General features: G+C 42.7%; 1 protein-coding gene across 4 annotated transcripts in view; it reads right to left on the bottom strand.

Moving 5' to 3' along the window:
* Nucleotides 1-25,880, bottom strand: part of LOC311518364 (uncharacterized protein) — a 109,710-nt gene that overhangs the window by 14,484 nt on the left and 69,346 nt on the right. For 2 of the 4 annotated variants that reach the window (XR_014710962.1, XR_014710963.1), the window contains exon 4: nucleotides 7,498-8,116. The exons of the other annotated variants lie outside the window; for them this stretch is intronic. The gene's annotated coding sequence lies outside the window, so the exon portion shown is untranslated. Of the gene's footprint in view, nucleotides 1-7,497; nucleotides 8,117-25,880 lie in introns of those variants that run through there. 4 annotated transcript variants of the gene reach the window in all.

Below are 25,880 nucleotides of genomic sequence, written 5' to 3'. Positions count from 1 at the left end.
AAATATGGTTCCTTGCCAAGTAACATACCAGGAATCAGGATGATGGATTGAGAAATAACACTTCCTCTAGGAGGATAAAATTCACCTTTCTATAGAGTCCAAGGCCCTCTGCAACACCTAAGCTTGACACTGGGTCTTCAGATGAATGGGAATAGGCAGAGCAGTGCAGAGGCAGGAAACATTCATGGAGGGGATCTTCTGCACAGGGCCTGAATAAGCATGTGTGGAGATCCTGGTTTGCAAGAGGGACAGGAGAGCCTTGAAGGAGGAAAGGTGTGGATAAAAGCTGCTTGGAGGATAAGAGACTGCACAAGTATCCTCTGAACCATCCCATTGTACGCACAGAGTTTTACTATCTCCAATCTGTCCCACCATGGATTAAGTAGAGTATTCAGCTCAGTCCCATGGATGTCCCATCCAGGGAGATCGCAAGATCTACATGGCTCTGGACACACACAGTATCTGTTGCTTCCCAGCTCCATCAACCCCATGTTTTCATGGCTGAACAGCTCCTATATAAATCTAATTTAAAGCTAGGCTGGACAACATGTTATATAATTCCATGTAAATAAATCTATCATTATTGCAACATTAATATGAAGTCACAAGCACTCAAAACCCAGGAAATTCCCAAAGTTAGGTGGCCTCCACCTGTCCAGAAATGCCAGCTTGAATTTTATTATTTTTCCAAATATGCAGGATAATGGAAAAGACCATGTCTTAAAGGCTTATGCAGAAGGGTGGCACAGTGAAGCATCAGTGGTCAACCTTAACTTTGGGAGCTACCTGATTTTTGAGTGACTTCTCACAGCTATTTTTATCGAATTTCCTTGTTTTGAGCTAAAAAATAAAAAAAAAATAACAGAGTTGAGAAGGACTAAGATAATAATAAATAAGAAAATAATAAAGAGAACAACTATGAGCTATTCATCTTGCAGAGACAAGATAGATTCCTTGATCAAAAGGCTGCCTTACTGGCCCTCCCACCATTAAGTCTGAGGGGATCCCTATTATTACCAATAACAATAAATGTGTGTAGTGCAATATATTTTGCAAACACTGACTTAGATGGGAAGCTCTTTGGAACAGTAAATGTCTTTCTGTTTTATGTGTACACAGTGCTTAGGATAATGAGGCCCAGATCACAAATTGGGACCATTAGTAATTTGTATTGCAGTAATGCCTAAGTAATAAATTCCATTCAGCATCTTGGTGATTGCCTACACCACTGGATTTGTGCCACAAGAAGGTGCAGAACCAGATCATCCTCCCATTGCTCCATGTCTTTCACCCAGTTTTCCAGGGAATAACAGTGAAATGCTATGAACTTGATTAAAGGGACAGATAGATTTGGGACCAGAGTTAACAGCCCTTTGGAAGAAGTGACACATAACTGTGAGACCGTCCCAAACTCTGGAATGTCCTGATTTTTTCCAAATGGTATCAGTATCTGTTGTCCTAATTTGAGGAAATATTTACTGATTTTAAGCATTCAGAACTTTAAAACTACTGAACGAGTTTATTTAAAATTTGGCTTGAATCATAGCTCTCAGTGGGATGTACGTAAGCCAGGGTTTAAGTACAAATTGTATGACTCTAGCAGCTGTGAAGAGTGTACTGTTTCACACTTGCATAACTCAAAAATATATTTGTAATCAAATTTTCCAAAAATATTTGCCTTCAGAAAGATACCAGGCATGGACATTTTCAAATGAAAAGGAATTAATTTGCTAAGAACAACAAAGATGGTGGGTGCTGTTTATGAACCTAGACAGATAGAAAGCATGCTCTGGACAAATGAAAAAAAGTGGTTTATATAATAAAACCTAGAACACAAGGTTAATATAATCATGAGCATTATAATGTACTGTAAGGAACAATCCTACATTTGCTGTTGACTAAATTGGTTGACTTAATAGTTCTTTTTCCTTTCCAGCTTCCACAGACTTTCCCTTCAACTCTGCCGCTAGGAGCCTGTGTTTTTGAAGAAGGTCCTCAGTGCTATATCTCTAGTTGCATTACAGGCACTCTAGCTGGTAACAGTTGTGTGCATTTAGGCCCTGAATTTCTATTTATGGGACATCACAAAATGACGCACCCAAGTGTCCAAAAGTATGAAGTCAACAGTTCAACACTCTCATGTAATTTTTCTTTTACTATTGAATATTAGTTAACACTAATAGTAAAAAACCTCAAGATCCATAGCTCATAATCAAAGTCTGTTCCAGGATGGGGCAGGAGGGAGTGACAAAGTCAATTAGTATGGCCACTAATGCTGCAGTTAAAATGACAATTCTCCACCTAAAATGCACTTAGACAAAGTTCAAATGAAATTTGACCCTCTTGAGAATCTGTAATGAATGGGGAAAGCATAGAGTTGGATGGGCTTTTTCTTTAACGGTATACATTTTCCATGTGCTTGTATTTAAAAAGTAAAAAAAAATCACACTAGAACTGTGGAAAATTTCTAGGATTTTAACATTTTATGGTTTTAATTCAAAAAGTTTGAATTTTAATGGAAAAAATGGAAAATGAGATAAAATGGGCACCATTTTTTTCTCTGCTATTTTTCAGCCAAGTTTATAGCTCTGTCTACACTTACGCACATACCCAAGTAGTGAAGCATGTGATTCTCCTGTGTGCTTTCCACACCCATGCCTAAAAGTCCACATGTGTTGTGCTGGACATGGGTCTAACACTGTATACACGTGCATACCTGCATCCACATACCTGCTATTGTTACATAACATTAGCACTACCACTTCATGGAGGTATCTTAGGTTCTCTGCATCATAGAGACACTCTAAGCCCTGGTCTACACTACGAGTTTAGGTCGAATTTAGCAGCATTAGGTCGATTTAACCCTGCCCCCGTCCACTTGACGAAGCTATTTTTGTCGACTTAAAGGGCTCTTAAAATCGATTTTGGTACTCCTCCCCAACAAGGGGATTAGCGCTAAAATCGACATCACTGGGTCGAATTTGGGGTAGTGTGGACGCAATTCAACGGTATTAGCCTCCGGGAGCTATCCCAGAGTGTTCCATTGTGACCACTCTGGACAGCACTTTCAACTCAGATGCACTAGTCAGGTACACAGGAAAAGCCACAGGAGCTTTTGAATTTCATTTCCTGTTTGGCCAGCATGGCGAGCTCATCAGCACAGGTGACCATGCAGTCCCCCGAAAGCGGGCGGAACTGGATCTGATCCCTGTATGGGGAGATGAATCCGTGCTATCAGAACTCCATTCCAAAAGATGTAATGCCAGTATGTATGCCAAAATCTCCAAGGGCAAATGTGAGGTGTTTACAATGCTCACACCTGCAGCGGTGAGTGGAGCAGGCTCCCGTTTGCAGTGCTATGGCGTATGCGCAGGCAATCCAGGAAAAAAGGCGAGAAATGATTGTCTGCCATTGCTTTCATGGAGGGAGGGAGCAAGGGAATGGTCACTGACGACACGTACCCAAAACCACTGGCGGTTTCCTTGTCCGTTATCTCAATTTTTTTAATTAATAAAGAATGCATGGTTTCAAAACAATAGTTACTTGATTTTGAAGGGGGAGGGTGGCTGGCTTACAGGGAATTAAAATCAACAAAGGGGGTGGGTTTGCATCAAGGAGAAACACGCACAACTGTCACACCGTAGCCTGGCCAGTCATGAAACTAGTTTTCAAAGTCTCTTGTGATACGCAGTGTGCCTTGCTGTGCTCTTCTAATCAGTGTCTGGCTGCTCAAAATCAGACGCCAGGCAATTTGCCTCAACCTCCCACCCTTCCATAAACTTCCCCCCCCTTACTCTCACAGATATTATGGAGCACACAGCAAGCAGCAATAACAATGAGAATGTTGGTTGCGCTGGGGTCTGACCAACAACGCCAGCGAGCTTTTAAACGTCCAAAGGCACATTTTACCACCATTCTGCACTTGCTCAGCCTATAGTTGAACTGCTCCTTACTACTGTCCAGGCTTCATGAGCCATGGGAGTAAGGGGTAGGCTGGGATAGGTGAAACTGCACGGTGCTGCTGGCTGGGAGAGCAGCCTGAGGCAGAAGCCTCTAGCTTGCAGGAGATCAGGATAACAGAGTTGCAGCGGAAGCGGTGGAGCGAGCAAAACACCATTGATGAGGACGGCTCGCAGCCCTACTGCACCATCTGCTGCAGAGTTGCAGTAGAAGCAGTGGAGCCGTTCACCATTGATGCGAAGGCACCCAGGAGCTGCTGCTGTGTGGCCAAGGCAAAAGAGCAGGAACCCTGGAGCTGTTTCATGTGGAATGTGCGCCTGCAAGACTTCTTCACCAGTGACAAAGGACAGGAATATGATGCACCTAAGATCTAAAAAGGCCTGCACATTTCCCAGAGTCACTACCCTTGATAACAAAATGTCAATGATTGCATTGGCTACTTGGATCACAGCAGCCTTCACAGTAGACTTGCCCACAACAGCAGTGGCGACGGTGAGCTGAGTGGGCTCCCGCTTGCAGTGCTATGGCGTCTGTGTGGTTAACCCAGGAAAAAAGCCGCTAAACAATTGTCTGCCGTTGCTTTCATGGAAGGCGAGAGAGAGGGAGGGGCGACTGACAACATGTACCCAAAATCACCCATGACAATGTTTTTGCCCCATCAGGTATTGGGAGCTCAACCCAGAAATCCAATGGGCAATGGAAACTGCGGGAATTGTGGGATAGCTACACACAATGCACCGCTTCGAAAGTCTACGCTAGCCACGGTACTGCTGTGGACGCACTCCGCCGACTTAATGCACTTAGTGGAGACGCACACAATCAACTGTATAAAACCGCTTCCGAAAAATCGACTTCTATAAAATCGACCTAATTTCATAGTGTAGACCTGCCCTCCTGTGTTTTGTTGGTACTGTCACCTGCCTTTACACATTGGCCAATGGCACTTTCTGATTACGTCACATCTCACTGTTATTCTTGCAAAACTGGGTGGAAGACATGGAGTAACGGGCTGATGACCCAGTTCTGCTCCTGCTCCTTATTGAGGGACAAATGGTTAAGCAATCACCAAGATGCTGAATGGAATTTCGACAGCATTGGGTGATCTGTCAATGGCAGCTGACCTTGAGGTTTCAATGACGTGTCTTTCAGGTCACACTGTACAGATATGGTGAATGTCAGTATGCATCTGATGCAGGAGCACCAGCACTGTGCTGGTGGGATCATATAGTTTTGGAAACCTGGAATGACTAGCAGGTGGCTTCAGAACATCTCAGTGGAGAAACAGACTTTCATGGAAGTGTGTGAAGATCTTGCAGCAACCCTCCAGCACCTGAACACTTGCTTCATGGAAGCTATATGAATGTAGAATTAAGTGGCTATTGCCCTGTGGAATCTGGCAAGTTATAGATTCAGTGCAAACCACTTCGGGGTTGGAACATCCATGGTTGGGGGTTGTGATTTTGCAGGTCTGTGAGGCAGTTAACACTGTTGTTTACCCACAGGTGGTTGCCATAAGAAAAGTTCTAGCAATAAGAACTAGGTTCCCAAGGATGGGCTTTCCAAACTGTGCAGGGGCCAGCAATGGCACCCATATCCCAGTACTTTGCCCACCACAAGGGTCAAGTGAGTATGTGAATGGAAAATGTTACTATTTGATCGTCCTGCAAGATTTAGTGGATCACAGAGGCAGATTCCTGAATACAAATGTGGGAAACTCTGGAAAGGTCATGACACCGGGATGTTGAGAAGATCAGGATTGTATGTGAAGGGGAAGAAGGGATTTTATTTCTCAGAAATGATATGGTTCTGTATGGCATGTCTGTGCCAATTGTTATACACACTCCAAACTTGGCTCCTGAAAGTGTACCCAACATCAATAACCCCAGAGAAAGGGAACTCAGCTCCAGAATGGTCATGGAGTGCACATTTGATAGGCTGAAAGTTTGTTAGAGCAGCCATTGCACCCAGCTGGATGCCAACGTGGCAAATTCTGTCTGTATAATCCTTGCCTGCTTCTGGATAAAGGGGACTGGTTCCATCCCAAGTGGACTCAGGACAACCCTGGTTTACAAACTCCATACAGGCAGCTGGATCCCAACTACAGGTAAACTGGCCCTGGTTCCCAATGGGCAAGGGAAATCAGAGATGCCATATGGGCACACATCTTGGTACAACAGGGACACAGAAGATGTAAAGCTGCTGGAAAAATACGAGGGAACATTGGTACATATTTATGGCTATATAGCTTTGTGAGGGGTTTTTTCACCTGTAGACGAAGGTCATTAGTCATTCGTTCAAGTGACATGGCACACATTAAAGACAGTGATAGAGCACCTCCGCTGGGCTGGCATGTTGGGGCTGGATTTGTGCCATGGTGCGTGGCAGCTGAGTTATGTGATCACTGTGCCATATTTTTGGCTTTACTATATACACTTTGTTAGCTCTCTTATTGGGAGCTTTTTTAACAAGTTTATGAGGGTTTGCTGCTTTGGTTGGAGAGTATTGCATCCATTGTGTTTTCTGACCTTCTATTGTCAGCAGTGCTAAGTACAATTAATGGCTGTTAGAGAGCACTACTCCCTGGCATGTTTGCAACTGCTTAAAGTTTGTTTGTTTTCACGTGGGAGGAGTATACTAGCAGATGCTGTTATTGCCGACATGTTCCCTCTTTCTTTATTACTGGATTTAGATTTTCAACATGTGTAATAAAGCCCGTAAGATATTAATTGACCCATTTTTGTTTGTTTTAAACATCTGCTGTATAGAAAATTAGTAGTGCTTTTTAAAGCACATAATGCCATACATTGCACCATACAACTTAACAGATTTCTGAATCTTGCGGAGAAGTGGAGACTCAAAAATATTTGCATGATAGTGGCACCAGATTTTTTACGCACCATTTGATTATGTGAGGTGGGAAGCTTGTGGCCACAGATGGAGGGTGGATCCCCCCACTTCGGGAAGGCTAGCCCCTGGCCCCGACCCTTCCGCATGAGACCCCACCTCCCAAGGCTAGAGCCATGAGCCTCCGGCAATGCCCAGAGAAGCCCTGGGCTGGTCGGAAGCCCGAACCCCCATAGCCCTCCCCCCTCCCACGGCTGGAGAAGCCCTGAGCTGGCCATAACTCTAACCTCCCGCCCCCGCTGCCAGAGTAGCCCTGGGCCTCCCCCAGCCACGCTGGCTGGCTAGCCGACCCGAGCAACCCCAGCCACCCAAACCGGTCCCAGTTGCATGGGTGTGCTGGTCAGCTAGCCAACCCGAGCAAGCAGCCCCAGCTGCCCAAGCCACCCCAGTCCCGGTCTGGGCCGAGCAACCCCGTCTGGAGAATGAGAAATGTGGCGTGCCTCCCCTCCCAAGACCCACAGCTGCTCAGTGGAAGAACACTGCGCTTTTTATGAACCATGCCGTGCAGGTTCCCAGGCAGCTGAGGAGGCTGTATCTGCTACTCAGCTTCCCGGGTTCATCAGTCATCCCCCTGGGCTGCAGAGAGCCCCACACAGTGAAAGCAAATCATTGATTAGAAGTTGGAAGCAGAAGGTTTAATGGGAGGATTCTGATATCAGAACTACAACATATGTAGTTCACTGTTCACAACTGAGAATATCGCCCACAGCTTAGCATATTTGCACCCAACTCCTTCCCCTCCTTATCAGAAGGGGTGAACAACAGGGGACACTGACTCTTGGTGAGAACCAGGGACGTCTCCAGCAAGGCAGGTAGAGGGTGATCCATGGTGGTGTTCCTGGACTCCTGCCAGCTCATCATTCTCCTTCTGCTCAGTTAGGGGTGGGTCATTGCAACAGGATCCTCCAGCTTGGTAGCACCCTGGGCAGCAGTTGGAGGAGGTGGGCTGGCTCTGGGGCCTCTGCAGCAGGTGACCACACTTTTTCAGCCACCAGTTCGATTAGCCTCTCCATTAAGGGATGCTTTTGTTCCCTATGGCAAATCTCCATTTCCATGAACCAGTTCATAAGTGTCTCCTTCTGCTGAAGAGCCTGCTTCTTCCTTGCCCCATGGAATTCAAATTGCTCTGGGTTTTTCCTGTCCATCCCTATGAGCAGCTTTTCCAGAGTCCTTCTCCATCTACTTCTGCGGTCTTTGGGGTGCTGCTCCTGCCCTCTTGGCAGCATAGTTTTACTCTCAGGAGCTGTAGATCCTGCCAATTCAAAGGGAAGGAAAGCATTATATTTTTGGCCTTTGGGACAAGCCTGGAAATACTCCCACTTAACATAACTTTGCTGTAGAAGGCCACGATATTGATACATTTCAGCATTTCAAGAATGTAACTGTCTCACTATCCTTTCATCTAATACAACTTTTACAGCCCATGAGGAAGGAACAGCAGTTAATAATGATAAAAAAACTGCTTTTAACCATTTAAAATGTTCATACTGTCTTAACAGGAGGTGGGGTAATTCCTTCCTGGGCTATTTTACTAGTTTACAATTTCCTCACTTAAGGCTGCCCAACATGTGGAGAACATAGCAGTTTTCAAGTACCAGCATGGAAAAGAGAAGTGGCTTTCCAGACTATGGAGGAGACCCAGCAATCTACGCTGGAGAGATGTTTCTGCTAATGGTCACCTCTCTACATTTTGCTAAATGGACGGGTTCAGTCAGCTGAAAAATGGTGGACCAAGCAGATTTGCATTGCTGGGGACCCTGAAGAACCACCTGGAGATTTTGCTGCAACAGAAATGTGCTGGAATATGCTTATAGGATTGGAAGGCACTTTGACTGCCGATTTACAACATTCTCAGCTAGCACATGGAGACTTCATGCAAAAGGATATCTGAACCAGCACAACAACTACCTTGGTTGTAAAATGTTTACATTTATATTTTACACATATCCAAAGGGCCAGCCATGGCATTGCAATGTGTCTTGAGCAAGGACAGTGCATTATTGTGCTGCCTGTTAAGCGGACCAAAAAAGACAGATAATGGCTGAATCATATCATCAGCTGGGCAGCTGTACCTAGTGGGATATCCTTCAGTATGCAATATTTTCATAATGGAAAATGAATAGCGGAATGGAGAGCATGCTTCTAGAATTTGTGGATGACACCATGTTGGAGAAGGGGGTTACAAGCACTTTGAAGGACAGGCTTAGAATTCAAAATGACCTTGATAAATTGGAGAATGGGTCTGAACTCAACAAGACAAAATTCAATAAAGACAAGAACAAAGTATATTTAGGAAGAAAAAATCAAATGAACAAATATAAAATGGGAAATAACCAGTTAGGAAGTAATATTGCAGAAACGGATCCTGGTACAGGGAAGAGATTGTACAGAGGATCACAAGTAGAATATAAACCAACAGTGTGATGCAGCTGCAAAAAGACTAATATTATTCTGGGGTGTATAAACAAGAGCCTCATATGTAAGACATGGGAGGTAACTTGTCCCACGCTACTCAGCACTGGTGGAGCCCCTGTGCTGGTGGCCATACAAACTCTGGCAGTCTTCATAACTGCCCCCTGCTGAATCCTAGAGCATTGTGTGCAGTTTTGGGGGCCACACTTTAGGAAAGATGTGAACAAATGGGAGAGTCCAGAGGAGAGCTACAAAAGCGATGATAGGTTTATAAAAGCCTGAGCTAGGAAGAAAAGTTAAAAAAAAACCTGGGGCATGTTTAGTTTTGCGAAAAGAAGATTGAAAGGGGACTTGATAATAGTTTTCAAAGATGTTTAGCGCTGTTCTAAAGAAAACAATGATCAATTGTTCTCCATGTCCACTGAAGGTAAGACGCAAAGTAACTGACTTAATCAGCAGCAAGGGAAATTTAAGTTAGATACTGGGGAAACTTTCTAACTATGAGGAGAGTTAAGCACTGGAATAAGTTACCAAAAGGGGTTGTGGAATTCTCATCACTGGAAATTTTTAAGCACAGGTTAGACAAACAGCTGTCAGAAATGGTCTAGGTATCCTTGGTCCTGCCTCAATGCAGGGGGGTGGATTAGATGACCTCCTGAGGACCCTTCCAGCCCTACAACACTATGATTCTATGATCGACTGTCACAGGGTAGCTGGGCTCTGTGGATAGATTGAGCCCAGCTCCAGAGCAGGACCAGAGCAGATGAGCCCAAATCCAGCCAATTAAACAGGGCAAGGCTACTCGTGGACCTATAAAAGTTGCTGGAGAGCAGCTGGAGGAAGGACTGAGAAAGGCTGTGCCCTGGGGAGAAAAGGCCCACACTGGAGTGGAGTTAGCTGCTGAGCTGGGTTCCTGCAGCAAGGAGCCAGGGACTCAGAAAAGCAGCCCTGGGGCTGTTGCTCCAAGAAAGGAGCAAAGCTGACTGAGACTAGGAAGCTTCCAGAAGCTAGAGTGCCAGAGACCCCGGGGAGGAGTGGTCCTGAAAGCTGGGGCCAAAGATTGAGTTAAAAGACTTTCTCTTTGTTTGCTAACCTCTGTTAAAGAAATAGACCTCTGTGCAAAAGACTGGGTGTGGCAGCCCATGCTTTGGAGCTGGGGAAAAAACATGACTGTTTGACATCAACTATACCTTTCAAAAGAGTGTTCCAGTCTGATCCTTTAGCCATTACTCAGGCAAAGCTCTCATTGAGGTTACTACCTGAGTAAGGACGGATGACGCAATCCTTTTCTTTGTAGAAAGGTTAAAGTTCTATAATTACTATTGCCAAAATGGACAGCATCCTTTATAGACTCTTAGAATCTCAGGGTTGGAAGGGACCTCAGGAGGTCATCTAGTCCAACCCCCTGCTCAAAGCAGGACCAATCCCCAATTTTTGCCCCAGATCCCTAAATGGCCCCCTCAAGGATTGAACTCACAACCCTGGGTTTAGCAGGCCGATGCTCAAACCACTGAGTTATCCCATATATTCTTCTCACTAACATTTACAAATGCTGTTAAACCGTTTCTCTCTGGGCTCAAATGAAAAGCAAGTGATCTCTATTAAGTGCATGTAGTGGTTTTGACTGTTAAACAATTAGGGCACACAAGCATAACTACCCTAAACGTCATGTGCTGTGCTGATTTATTATTTAATACACACATTTATTGGAAGTCACAAGTTCTATTTTTCAACTATACAATCGTTTTTCTCCTAATAAAATAATTTACACTGTCTGGAATAAAAAAAAAAACGCTGTCAAAATGTTTAATACAGTGTTGTTGTAGCTGTATTGGTCCCAAGATAGTAGAGAGACAGGTTAGGTGAGGTAATATATTTTATTGAACCAACTTCTGTTGGTGAGAGCTCTGTGTAAGCTCAAGAAAGCTTGTCTTTCTCACCAACAGAAGCTGGTCCAATAAAAGATATTACCTCATCCACCTTGTCTCTCTAAAATGTTTTATATGCAGGTAGCTTAATGTTTCCTTTCCTTCCATCATTACCAGGAGTAATGATGGTTTCCAAGGCCTATTATATCTAATATATTTAAGGACAAGTATCCTCAAGTCAATCCTAGGGCATCTTCTGTATTGCATAGTCTTTTCAGTTTCCCTGAAACATGTTTGAATGCATACAACTTAAAGAGGGTGGAGGGTTTTGTGGAACACTGGTCCATTTTCTATGGGGAGAGGGGGCTATATAGTTTGGATGGTCTCCACCTCAGAAGAAGGAGAATCAATCTTCCCATGGATAGGCTGGCTAGCATAGTCAGCAGGGTAAACTAGTTACAAAAGGGGAGGGTAAATAAAGGGAAGTGATGAACATTCAGCACAAAATCGAGATGTTGAGAACAAAATTAATCAAGGAACCAAAGGGCATAAAGGGCATATATACCAATGTTGGAGCCTGGGTAACAAACAAGAGGAAATGGCATTGCATATTTATGAGCACAAATTTGATCTAATAGGTAAACACTGAAACCCGGTGGGATGATTCCCATGACTGGAATGGTTATAACCTATTTAGGAAGGACCGAGTGGGCAAAAGGGGAAGAAGAGTAGCACTCTATGTTAAAAATGTCATTACCTGTTTCCGAGTCACTGATAAGTCAGAAGGAAATGATATTGAGTGCTTATGGATAAATATCCTAACAAATGAAGCACAAGATGGGGTATTAGTTGGTGTCTTCTCAGGCCACCAAATCACACTAGGGAACAGGATGACAGACTCCTTATACACCTACCTGTAATATGTAGGGGGAAGAGTTGTGTAGTCATGGGGACATGTTTGAGTGACATATGCTGGAGGTCTCATGCTGCCAGTATTGGGATTTCTAAACACTATAGATGAAAATTTCCGAATTAAAAATGTTCCATCCAACTCAGGAGAGTTCCATATTAGACCTCATTTTGACAAACAGAGAGGAACTGATCACAGAACTAAAAGTTAATGGTAGCTTAGGCACAACTGATCATGATCTGATCATATTTATAATATGCAAACAGAATAAACTGCCGACCAGCGATAAATGTACTTGATGCTTTAAAAAGGCCAATTTCATAAAGCTGAAAACAATTATGATCCAAGTCATCTGGGAGGAAGAATTTAATCAGAAAAATGTGAATGATAGTTGGGAATTGTGTAAAAACAAATTACAAGATGCCCCAAAAACCACAATTCCACAATTGAGGAAGAAGGCCATATTGGTTAAAAAGCAACCTGGTTTACAGGGGAAGTGAAGGCAGATATAAAAAATTTAAAAATAATATATAACAAATGGAAGAAAGGGGAAGTTGATAGTAATGAATATAAATCAGAAGCTAGGAATTGTAGAAAATGATAAGGGAAGCAAAGGGACACAAGTAGAAATCTAAGGACAATAAGAAGGAATTTAAATATATTATAAATAAAAATAATCCTAACAATGGTATTGGTCCACTACTAGATGTAAGTAGTCGAATTTTCAATAATAATGCAAAGAAGTTCAATAAATATTTCTATTCTGTAAAATAAAAAAGATGCAGTAGTCATATCACAGAATAACACTCTTTCCACTCCACAAGTACCTCAGGAGGATGTTAAACAACAGCTACTAACGTGAGACATTTTCAAATCAGCAGATAACTTGCATCCAAGAGTTTTAAAAGAGCTGGATGAGATGTTCACAGGACTATTAATGTTGATTTTCAATAAGTTTTGGAACAGTAGGGAAATTCCCAAAGACTAGAAGAAAGATAATGTTGTGCCAATATTTAAAAAGGGTAAACTGGATGACCAGAGTAATTAGGACTGTCAGTCTGACATCAATACCTGGCAAGATAATGGAATGGTTGATACAGGCCTCGAGTAATAAAAAAGAGTTATATAATTAATGGCAAACCACATGGGTTTATGGAAAACAGATTCTGTCAAACTACCTGTATATCTTTTTTTTTTTTATGAGATTGCAAGTTTGGTTGATAAAGGTAATAGTGTGGATGAAATATATATTTAGACTTCTGTAAAGCATTTGACTTGGTACTACATGACATTTTGATTAAAAACTAGAAAGATTACAAAATTAACATGGTACACATTAAATGGATTAAAAGCTGACTGATAAATCTCAATATATATTTGTAAATGGGGAATCATCATCAAATGGGTGTGTTTCTAATGGGGTTTCATAGGGTTTTTGTCTCTACACTATTTAACATTTTTATTCATGACCTAAAAGAAAACAAAATCATCACTGATAAAGTTTACAGATGACACAACAATTGAGAGAGTGGCAAATAATCAAGAGGACAAGTCACTGATGCAACTAAATGTAAATATATACATTTGGAACAAAGAATGTAGACCATACTTACATGCTGGGGGATTCTATTCTGGGAAGCAGTAACTCTGAAAAAGATTGGGAGGAAGTGGTGGATAATCACCTGAACATGAGCGTCCAGTATGATGCTGTAGCCAAAAGAACTAATGCAATCCTTGGATGCATAACTGGAATCTAAAGTAGGAGGAGAGAAATTATTTTACCTCTATATTTGGCACTGGTGTGACCACTGCTGGATGGATGTTGATAAACTGAAGAGGTTCAGAGAAGAGCCACAGAATAATTAAAGGATTAGAAAACATGCCTTACAGCAACTGAGCTCTTTTAGTCTATCTATTTAGTTTAACAACAAGAAGTTAAAGGGGTAGTTTGATCACAGTCTATAAACACCCACATGGGGGACAAATATTTAATAATGATCTCTTCAATCTAGCAGTGAAAGGAATAAAATGATCTAACAGCTGGAAGTTGAAGCTAAGAGTGAGAGTAATTAATCATTGGAACAATTTATCAAGGGTTATGGTGAATTCTCTCAATGGCCATGTTTAAATCAAGTTTGGATGTTTGTCTATAAGATATGGTCTAGGAATTATTTTGGGCAAGTTCTATGGCCTGTGTTATATAAGGACATCAGACTAGATGATCACAAAGATCCCTTTTTGCCTTGGAATCTATGAGGAGCACTTTTTTTCTTCATTTACAGTTTATTTTCTGATACAATTCATTTGTTCACCAAAAGCACTCACTTAGGCTATGTCTTCACTAGAAGTTCTGAAGCAGTAGAACACTCTAGACACTCACTTCGGTGACAGGAAGGGTTCTTCCATCAATGTAGTTAATACACCTCCTCTTCTGTCAACCTACTGCTGTGTAGGTCAGCTTAACATTGTTGCTCAAGGTTGTGGATTTTTCACACCCTTACGCGATGTAGCTTGGTCAACCTCATTGTTAGTGTAGATCTGGCCTTAGTTGAGCAAGCCATAAATTCCTGACCCTTTGCTGTTTGTTTATGTCATGGAATTAATCTAGAAATTAACCATATGTTAATGTTGAGGAAATCATGAAAAATGTGAACGCTGACAGTGATATTGGATCATTCTATAACTGCAAGCCAACCACCTACATTACACATTTATGAGCAGCTATTAAATATAAATAAACACACATGTGCACATTCCCACTATAGAATGCAGTTAAGAAAAAAGTGTACCAAAAAAAACCCCAACTTTATATAGATCCATTTGACTCACCTCCTCACTTGAATTATTCCTCAAGGCCAAATTCTGTTCCCGTTTCAGTCAATGGAAAAAATTCCATCAACTTAAAAGGATATTGGAATTTGTCCTTTATTGTGGACTAAACTGTGCAACCCCTCCTCACGTTGGTGAGCGTTTCCCCACACAGCAGTCCTGTCGAACTCTGAGAGATCTAATTGTCCTTTCGAGGCACAATGCGCAGGTTCAAGTAAGACATGTTGGAAATCCATAAAGTGAATGTCTCTTCATTCTAGAAGCAGTGTTTTTTTACATAAAAAGGTTTCTAAAAGCCAGTGTGTTTACTAGTTATTTCTTCCTCTACTTGTTTGATGTGAAATGCACACATCTGTCCATTTATTGTCTGTTCTCAGGGATATTTTCAGACATTTATTCTGCCCTTTTTGATCTCGCAGCTCCTGGAGCCACATGACCATTACTAATGGGAGAACCGTTTCTGTGGGTAATTTAACTTCTTGTGTTCACTGGTGAGATAAAAATAGAACATGTGGCTGCTACATAAGGAAGCAGACATTTTAGTAAGTTAGTGTTATGTTAAAGGATATGGAATACTTGATGTACTATACGCAAAGCTGAGACAGAGCTGAAAAACTCTGATCTGGGTCTGAACTTTACCAAAGATCAGGGGAGTTCAAAGCTAGTCTTTTGTTTGGGACCTCTCTCTATTTTTTGGCACAATTAATATTTGGTAAGAAAGAAACCGGTAGCCCATTAGAAGCTTAAGGACCAAGTGACATTATTTCACAGACCAGGAACAAAGCAATCAATTACTAGCAAACAGCAGCAAAAACAGCTGGCAGAGAATGCTGTATAATAGCAGTGCTGAATAAGGCTAGGGTAAACGAAATGTGCATTTGATAGAAATCGAATGTCAGGCCTGAATAGATGAAGCTGCGACGTTTCCCATGGTTCATGTTAATAAAAAACATTCCTTGTGTCCTCCAGGAGAAAAAGTTGTTCTTTTGCAGCAAAGCATTTTTTGTTTTAATTTTGTTGTTTCTACAGATGTTTTCTGAAAAAAAATCATTGTTATTTATCTTCTCTTCGTCAGATGTTTTTTCACAGCTATTTATTTTTGCTAGGGTTATTCTCCATGGTGCAGAAAGGATTTTCAATTTGCTAGCCTTCAACTCACTGTTTAACAAAACTTGCAAGAAAATAATGCATATTTTCAAACTCGGGTACCTAAAGTTATATAACAATGTATAACAGAGGCACTTAGCACCTCTTAAAATTATGGGAGTTTTATTCAACTATTATGTCAATTTTAGTTAAATGCCTAAACACGGCTTTAGACGCCTAAATTTCTAGCACCCATTTTTCAAAATATTGGCCTTAGTTTATAGTAAGACAAAACTGTCTATTTGACAAACTACCTTGGTTCACAATAAGTTCAGACAGCCACAATTGTACTCGATCGATTGGTATAATCAACAAATAAATAATAGAGCCTACAAACAACAGGCAACACTTACAGGGTCTGGAGACAGCCAATTGACGCTCTGCAGATTTATTCATTTACAGAGCACGCGTGTGCTTGGTGCTGTATCAAGAGAGGAAGAACATGATCCTTCCCCAAGGAATTTGCAATATCAGATTCCAAACCCACAAAACACTTATGGCATGTGTATAAATTTACTCAAGTGATTAATCTAATGTAACCAATCGAATTACTCACACGAATGAAATTATACACATGCTTAATTGTTTGCACCTTAATCAGATACCACATTTCAGACAAAATGCTCCAGAAGTAGGATTTCAGGGCTTGTGTACACAGGAAAAATGACAATAGCTATTCAAAAAACATATGAAATAAAAGTGTCCACATGGGAAATTATTCCAGAATAGCTATTGCATTTTAAATTCACACTCTACCTTATTCCAGAATAACTTCTGTCCTGTGCAGACAAGCCCTTAGCAAGCTCATGGTAGAATGGATTTTTCACAAATGTTGATACCGGAACATTTTAGAATAAATGATTAATCCAGTCAAACCGTTAGATTCTGCACTATCTTGGCAAACGGAGGCACATGCTTTCAATGAAAGGGAGAGGTTAGTATCTTGACGTGTTCTCAAAACACAAGAATCACTGCAGTCATGGATAGAAGGATATCTGGATGGTACAGTGGATTAAATGGTAAGAAAATTGAGAGTGTTTCAACTCTGGATCACCAATGCTAATCTGGGCCAAGTCACAAGTGATGGAAAGCCACTGTGATCCAGTAGCTGTTTAGTGATTCATGTGAAATGAGCAGGAGCTCTTGGGCCAGCTTGCAGCAGACAGGAATCCACCACATAGAACTCGGCTGAGTGGTACAGTGTGAGAGAAGGTGATTGCCCATGTTACACCTGTACTAAATAATACCTGTTATGGAGGCAGCAGTTGCAAATTCATAGTTAAAGCTTTTTCTTCTTCATTGAAAACTTTGATTTAAAAATACAGGGCATCCTCCCCAAATTACAGCACTAATTCTTTGAGTACAGAATGAATTTTATCTCAAACTAATTAGCCCGCTAATTAAATGGTAGGTTCATTAATTAAATTCAAAGCTAAAGTTATTCTTAACACTAATCATTTCTTAATCATAAGCATATGGTTTTTGCATTATGTTAAGATGGAGTTAAGGTTGTTTGGGTGACTCTGTTATACAGCATACCTTAACATGTTTGGATTTCTTTTAGGTATAACTTTAATTCTAAATTGTCTGTGTTCCTGATGCTTGGTTTGTGGATAATTACAAAATCCATTAAATTGGCATTACAATTGAGAGTAGCGGTAAGTCTTTGATTTGTAAAATACAATTAATGTGTTTTGCTCCCCCCTCGGAATAAATAAAAGACTAGCTCCATAAGGGAAGCAGCTGTAGAACGAAACATTAGATGGATGGAAGATTCTGGATAAAGGCTTCAGAGGACCAGATAGAGGAAAGAATCTGGTTAGACAGCTATCTCCATGGCTGATAATCAAATGCCTTTTATAATGCATGAGGAATCCCTTAAATTCAATTTGATTTTTAAGTTAATGATTAAAGAGAAGTTAGGAAAAAAATGCATAACAGCCCATGATGGGGGACACCCCCATCCCACTGACCAAAAGGCTAATGAGCCTTTATGCACTGAGGCAATGCCAATAAGGTGCACCTGCAGAACACGCTCCACCTGGGAGCTTAAAAAGTTGAAACTCACCACAGGAAAGGGGGAAATTTGCCCAGGAGGAGAGGCTGCTAGAGACTTCCAGTGAGCTTCACTGGCAAGGAGAGCCCAGCCTAGGGTAGTGGCCAGTTTCCCCTTTTCCTTGTTTGGGGAAAGATGAACATTGCAAGCCTGATATGGGTGAGAGGCCTTGTAAGGCTGCTCCCAGCCCATAACCTGTGGCGAAATCTGGGAAGCACCACCCCAGATTAGAGATAATTGGACTTGAAAGGGATTCCAGGAGTGAGCTGAATTTCTGCTGGGAACAGTGAGATTTCCCAGGAGTGGGGGCTCCCATAGGGGACCAGAGCAGGCTCAATACCACAGCTGGGTGAAGGCCGCTATTTTAGATTATCTGGATATAGGCAAGGAGACACAGTGGCAGCACTTCAGAGCAGAGACATACCCCAAGGGGACATGTTCCCAGGTGCTGGCGGTGGCTTCAGTTGGAGGAGCGCGCTGGGGCCCAACTTGCAGAGTTAGTCCTAATGGAGCAGTTTGTCTCCATACTTCCAGTTAGGGGCTGGGAGTGGGTACTCCAGCATTTCCCCAAGTTATTGTCAGAGATGATGCAGCTGATGGAGAATTTTCTCACACCCAAAGAGTCATTAGAGATGCAACAGGCCTGGCCTCTGCCCATTTGCCAACTAGGGCCATTGACTGCACCGGATGCCCGCCAGCAGATGCCACACTCTGGGAGTGACAGAGAACATGTACAAACCCCACCCCCATGACCTAAGCTACATGCCCAGAGCGGGGAAGACCTCGGCGAGACACAGGGATGAGCTCAGATGAGGTGTCACCCAGATAATCACCTTGTGACACAAACACCCAAGCTGGAGCCCTTGAAATCAGGCACAGGATGCACTCATAGTTTAAACCCAGCCCCTGCCAAGAAGGAGCCCATGGTGGTGGGGCTGAGCTTAGTAACCTGCTTCTCCTATGTGCAACGGAGAAAAGAGTGTCTATTGAAGGAATGTGAATACACAGAGGGTTGGATGGCAGAAGAGCTTACCCATAGGAAGACTTCCTCCAACATGACCATCCCTGTATTGGTCCAAGGGAAGAAGGTACTAGGGCTTGTGGACTCAGAGTTAGCCAAACAGTGATGCAAGCCACCCTAACAGGTGAGATGATTACCCCAGAGGTGATTTGCTTACAGTGTATACAGGGAGATGTAAAGCCTTATCCCAGTACGCAACTGGAACTAGGGTGACCAGATGGCAAGTGTGAAAAATCAGGACAAGGTGGGGGGTAATAGATGCCTACATAAGACAAAGCCCCAAATATCCTGACTCTCCCTAAAAAATTAGGACATCTGGTCACCCTAACTGGACCTGGCAGTGGGGACCCATACCAATTCAATGACAGTAGCACAAGCAAGGGGGAAGTTTCATCCAAAACCAGCATGACAGTGCAATTCTTAGCTGCACCTATGAACAAGTGGCATCCATGAATGGGGAGGAAGTGGACCTCCAGCACCTGAGACAACACCCCAGTTTTGTGCTGGAGAAAGAGTGGCTGTAGAGGGTGGAGCAGAACCCACAGTCGGGAGCTAGTGAGAACTCGGGTTACTGATACCCTGTAAGTATCACTGGGCCATAATGCACCTAGCTCACGATATTCCCTGACCAAGGGCATCTGGAACAGGAGAAGACCCTGGAGCAGCTAATGACCCACTTTATCTAGTCTGGGGTCTATCCCAAGTTCAGGGAGTATTGCTCTTCCTGCCCAGAGTGTCAGTATTTGGCAGATAAGAATGTTCTGAAGTCCCCCTGAGTCCCAGAGCCATTAGTGGAAACCCAATTTAAGAGAAAAGGGATTGACATGATGGGGCATTTAGAGAAAAGCTCCAAAAGAAACCAATACTCATAATGGTGGACTATGCCACAGGCTACCCTGAAGCCATTCCCTTGTATTTGGCTAATATGACAGCAATCACTCCTGAGCTCATGTGATTCTTTGCCCGAGTAGGTTTCCTGCAGGAAATATTGACTGATCGGGGCTCCAGGTTCACATCTCAGTTGTTACAAGTACTATACTCCCACCTTAAAATCAAGGGTCTGAGAACATCAAAGCACCATCTGCAGACAGACTGCATCATGGAAAGATTTAACATAACATTGAAGGAGATGTTGAAGTGGCTTGTCAGGACTGAGCCTAGGCACTGGGACCAACTCCTCCTGCCTCTGCTATTTGCCATACAAGAGATACCCCAAGCCTAAACAGTGTACTCACCTTTGCACTGCTCTATGGACACCAGCCCTGGGGAATCTTGGGTGCAAGAAGCTTGGGAAGAGCAAGATGCAAATACACTCGACACAACCCAGTACATTATACACCTTAAGACATTGAGCATGTTTGCAAAAGAGACCCTCGTCTGGGCTCAACAGAGGCAAGAAAAAGGATATAGCCAAAAGGCATGCTTATGAATTTTCCATCCAAGAGCCAGGGTTCCATTGCTATTACCATCCTCAGAGTCCAAACTGATGGCTCCCTGGCAGGGCCCATTCAAGTTGCTTAGACAAAAGGGCCTGGCAGATAATAAGATCCACCTACCAGACAGGAGGAAGAAGACTAAAGTCTACCATGTAAATTTCCCCAAGCCATGAAAGACCTGCAAAGCTCTCCTTATAGACCCTTGGCCAGTGAGCCCTGAACTAGGGCCCGAGGTAGCTGGTTGCCCAAAACCTGGACTCATATTGCTGAACAAGGCCCTTTCACCAGATCAGAAGATCCAACTGGTGCAAATGATCCAAGCCTTTGCTGAGTGTTCAGGGAGAACAAACACAATACAACATCATCTGGAAACAGCACCAGGGCAACTGGTTAGGGAGAATCCATTACCTAAAGGGATGTGGGACACAGTAAGAGAAGAAGTGCAGGCAGTGCTGAGAATAGAATCTAATAACGATTGGAGGAGCCCTAGTCCTCTAGGCGGCACAGTCCAATTTTGTATAGACTTTTTCAAGGTCAATGGGAGGAGACCTTGTGAAACCTGTGTTAGACAAAGTCCATGCATTAAATTCATACCCCATGTCCTGGACGAGGCAATGGATACACTGCGTCCTGGGTCTGCTGGGATATTACTACCACTTCACCCCCAACTTTGCATCAATCACAGGTCTCCTGACTGATCTGTTAAAAGGCAAAGACTCCAAAAAGGTCTGGTGGGGGATTACTGGTGCAATGAATCTTTTAATACCCTGAAGGCATGACCGAGCCAGCTGCCACTCCTTGCCAACCTAGACTTCACCTGGGAGTTTATCTTCTATACAGATGCTTCCGACATCAGCCTGGGGCTGGTGTTCTCTCAGAAATCTGAGGGAGAAGAGCATCCCATCCTATATTTAAGCAGGAAGTTGTTCCCTGGGGACAGAACATATTCAGTTACTGAGAAGGAAGCTCTGGCTATCAAGTGGGTTGTGGACTCCCTCAGGTATTACCTGCTGGGTAGCCCCTTTTCCCTAGTCACAGACCACAAGCCCTTGCAATCGCTACGCTCCATGAAGGACTCAAACCGCCAAATTATGCCCTGTAGATCGTGCTCCAGCCCTATAGATTCCAGGTGAAGCAACAAGTAGAGAGAGAGCATGGAAATATGGATTTTTTTTCCCAAGGAGCTTTGGACTGGGGAGATGTTACATCACAAAACCTTTCTGGTATGGGGGGAGGGGTGGGTATGTGCTGGAACATGCCCCCCATCTCACTGACAGAAAGGCTAACTGCATTCATGCATTCAGGAAGCACCAATTAGGTTCACCTGCAGAACATGCTCAACCCAGAGAAGGGGAACTTAAAAAGATGAAGCTCTCCACAGGAAAAGGGGGAAGTTTGCCCAGGAGGAAAAGCTGTTAGGGACTGCCAATGAGCTCCACTAAAAGGGGAGCCTAACCTGGGGTAGAGGCCAACATCCCATTTTCTTTCCCCCTTGTTTTGGGGCAGATGGACATTGCAAGACCCTCCACCCCACCCCCGCTCTCCTGCTGGTAATAGCTCACCTTAAGTGATCACTCTCGTTACAGTGTGTATGGTAACACCCATTGTTTCATGTTCTCTGTGTATATAAATCTCCCCACTGTATTTTCCACTGAATGCATCCGATGAAGTGAGCTGTAGCTCACAAAATCTTATGCGCAAATAAATTTGTTAGTCTCTAAGGTGCCACAAGTCCTCCTTTTCTTTTTGCGGATACAGACTAACACAGCTGCTACTCTGAAACATTGCAAGCCCTGTAAGGCTGCTTCCAGCCAATATCCTGTGGCGGGGCCTGGGGAGCATAGCCATGGACTAGAGGTAATTGAACTCCAAAGGGACCCTGGGAGTGATCTGAATTCTGCCATGTCATAAATATAAAGGGAAGGCTAACCACCTTTAAATCCCTCCTGGCCAGAGGAAAAAACTCTTTCACCTGTAAAGGGTTAAGATAACCTCGCTGGCACCTGTCCAAAATGACCAATGAGGAGACAAGATACTTTCAAAGCGGGGGACGGGGGGGGACGACGGGACACAAAGGGTCCTCTCTGTCTGTGTGATGCTTTTGCCGGGACCAGAGCAGGAATGCAGGTCAGAACTCCTGTAAAGGGTTAATAAGCAATCTAGTTAGATATGCGTTAGATTCTGTTTTGTTTAAATGGCTGATAAAATAAGTTGTACTGAATGGAATATGTATTCCTGTTTTTGAGTCTTTTTGTAACTTAAGGGTTTGCCTAGAGGGATTCTCTATGTTTTGAATCTGATTACCCTGTAAGGTATTTACCATCCTGATTTTACAGAGGTGATTCTTTTACTTTTTCTTTAATTAAAATTCTTCTTTTAAGAACTTGATTGCTTTTTCATTGTTCTTAAGATCCAAGGGTTTGGGTCTGTGTTCACCTATGCAAATTGGTGAGGACTTTTATCAAGCCTTTCCCAGGAAAGGGGGTGTAGTGCTTGGGGGGGATATTGGAGGTGGGGGGAGACATTTCCAAGTGGGCGCTTCACCTGTTATTATTTTGTTAGACACTTTGGTGGTGGCAGCACAAAGGTTCAAGGACAAAAGGTAAAACAGTTTGTAGCTTGGAGAAGTTTTAACCTAAGCTGGTAAAAATAAGCTTAGGGGGTCTTTCATGCAGGTCCCCACATCTGTACCCTAGAGTTCAGAGTGGAGAAGGAACCTTGACATGCCAGGAACAGTGAGATTGCCTAGAGGTGGGCAAGAGACTGTTGGAGAGCTCAGGCTGAGAGTCAGCTGACTATAAAGCCATAGAAAAATCTGTGCTAAGTTAAACTAAATAAATAAAAATCAAAAATATGAGTGATCTAATAGTTGTGATGAGAATATTTTTACTTCATTGTTTGCTCTATTCTCCCCAGTTAACTTTTTGAATTCTTAGGAGGAGACAGAAAAATTAAATCCATCAAGCCCTGATCAGCTTCTGTACACCTTATAGCTAAAGAGCAACTATGTGGAATATACAGTGCATTTCACTGAACTGCTGGACTCACATATTAAGAGATTTGTCATTGTTCTACCAATTAAAAATCTATTAATAAATCTGCAGCATTTCAGTCCTGTAGATGTATGGATGGCAGCAAGTGTTACATCCCCAGAAGTGTTAGGAAGCTGAAATCCCTCTGCACTTTTTTATTTCGTAAATCTGTGATTCTTGTGCAAGCATCTCCTGTTATTGGAAAGAAAGCCAGATTCCAAATGGCAGCCAGCAGGAGACTTTTGCAGCTTTAATGACTTGCAAATCAAAAGCATGAAAACCAAACTGCACCTTTTGAACTGTTTTCCCATTCAGCCTAGATGGTCCAAATAATTTTCTCCTCTACCATTCCTGTTATTTTCGCTACTTGAGTGTCAGCCTTTTTGGTGTATTTTTAAAACATGAGGGTGGTAGGGAGACCTGTCCAATGATCTCAAAGCATATGTTTTTCATTCTAATAGGATTATGGATACCAAAGGAATAAAAATGGAAATCACTGCTGCCAAGATATGAAAGAAAGTTTGCATACTAAAATAATTTAAACCCTAACATTTGGACCCAATAAGGCTAGCAGAATGTTTATTCCATAGTTTTGGAAAGTGTGCTTTTTCTGCACATTAAGTGGTACAATAAAAAATAATGATTCTCACTCAGTTTATTTCTATAAATTATATTGTTTTATAGTTTTCCAGGGTATGGTTATGTGTCAGATCTTACAGCAAGCACCTGGGTGTAAAATGCAATAACCTAGTTACTTCCAGTGAGACAAAAAAAAAGTCCTATTTCCCTTTTTGAGAAAACTACATTGAGGCTCATCTAAAAACAGCCAAATACTTTTTCACACTTAAGAAATTATCAGTTGCACCTAATTTTGACTAGCTAGTGATATAAAACTAAAACCTGGATTCAGATGTAGTAATGGTCAGAGACCTGAACACAACAGGTAGTGATCAATGGCTCCATGTCTAGTTGGCAGCCGGTATCAAGTGGAATGCCCCAAGGGTCGGTCCTTGGGCCGGTTTTATTCAATATCTTCATAAATGATCTGGAGGATGGTGTGGATTGAACCCTCAGCAAGTTTGCAGACGACACTAAACTGAGAGGAGAGGTAGATACGCTGGAGGGTAGAGATAGGATACAAATTAGACAAATTAGAGGATTGGGCCAAAAGAAATCTGATATGGTTCAACAAGGACAAGTGCAGAGTCCTGCACTTAGGATGGAAGAATCCCATGCACCGCTACAGACTAGGGACCGAATGGCTAGGCAGCAGTCCTGCGGAAAAGGACCTAGGGGTTACAGTGGACGAGAAGCTGGATATGAGTCAACAGTGTGCCCTTGTTGCCAAGAAGGCCAATGGCATTTTGGGATGTATAAGTAGGGGCATTGACAGCAGATCAAGGGACGTGATCATTCCCCTCTATTCGACATTGGTGAGGCCTCATCTGGAGTACTGTGTCCAGTTTTGGGCCCCACACTATAAGAAGGATGTGGAAAAATTGGAAAACATCCAGTGGAGGGCAACAAAAATGATTAGGGGACTGGAACACATGACTTATGAGGAGAGGCTGAGGAAACTGGGATTGTTTAGTCTGCGGAAGAGAAGAATGAGGGGGGATTTGATAGCTGCTTTCAATTACCTGAAAGGGGGTTCCAAAGAGGATGGATCTAGACTGTTCTCAGTGGTAGCAGATGACAGAACAAGGAGTAATGGTCTCAAGTTGCAGTGGGGGAGGTTTAGGTTGGATATGAGGAAAAACTTTTTCACTAGGAGGGTGGTGATACACTGGAATGCATTACCTAGTGAGGTGGTGGAATCTCCTTCCTTAGAAGTTTTTAAGGTCAGGCTTGACAAAGCCTTGGCTGGGATGATTTAGTTGGGGATTGGCCCTGCTTTGAACAGGGGGTTGAACTAAATGACCCTCTGAGGTCTCTTCCAACCCTGATATTCTATGATTCTATAAATTTGGTGGTCTCTGTCCAATGGGTGATTGCCCAGCTCATGAGTTTAGAATTTAATGTAGCACAGCCTATGAATTAAATACCAAAGAAACTACTCCAAAAATGGTATTTCGGTTGCAAAGTCAAGAGCTCTGAAGTTAGGAAGAGCCAGATTTAAGGATGCTCTTGCAATGCTAATTTGACCCTTTTTTGTTTATGCATTATAATTAGAGCTAATTGGGGGTACTCTATCTAAAAAAAAATTGTTTCAGCAAACATCAAAACTTTTTAGTGGGAAACATAAATTTTCCAGAAATTTTTCAATTTTCCATCAGGAAAATTTAAACAAAATATGTAGTTTTGGA

The sequence above is a fragment of the Lepidochelys olivacea genome (genome assembly GCF_965140295.1).
Source record: "Lepidochelys olivacea isolate rLepOli2 genome assembly, chromosome: 3".
NCBI classification, from domain to species: Eukaryota; Metazoa; Chordata; order Testudines; family Cheloniidae; genus Lepidochelys; species Lepidochelys olivacea.
This window is presented reverse-complemented; position numbering and strand designations above follow the sequence as displayed.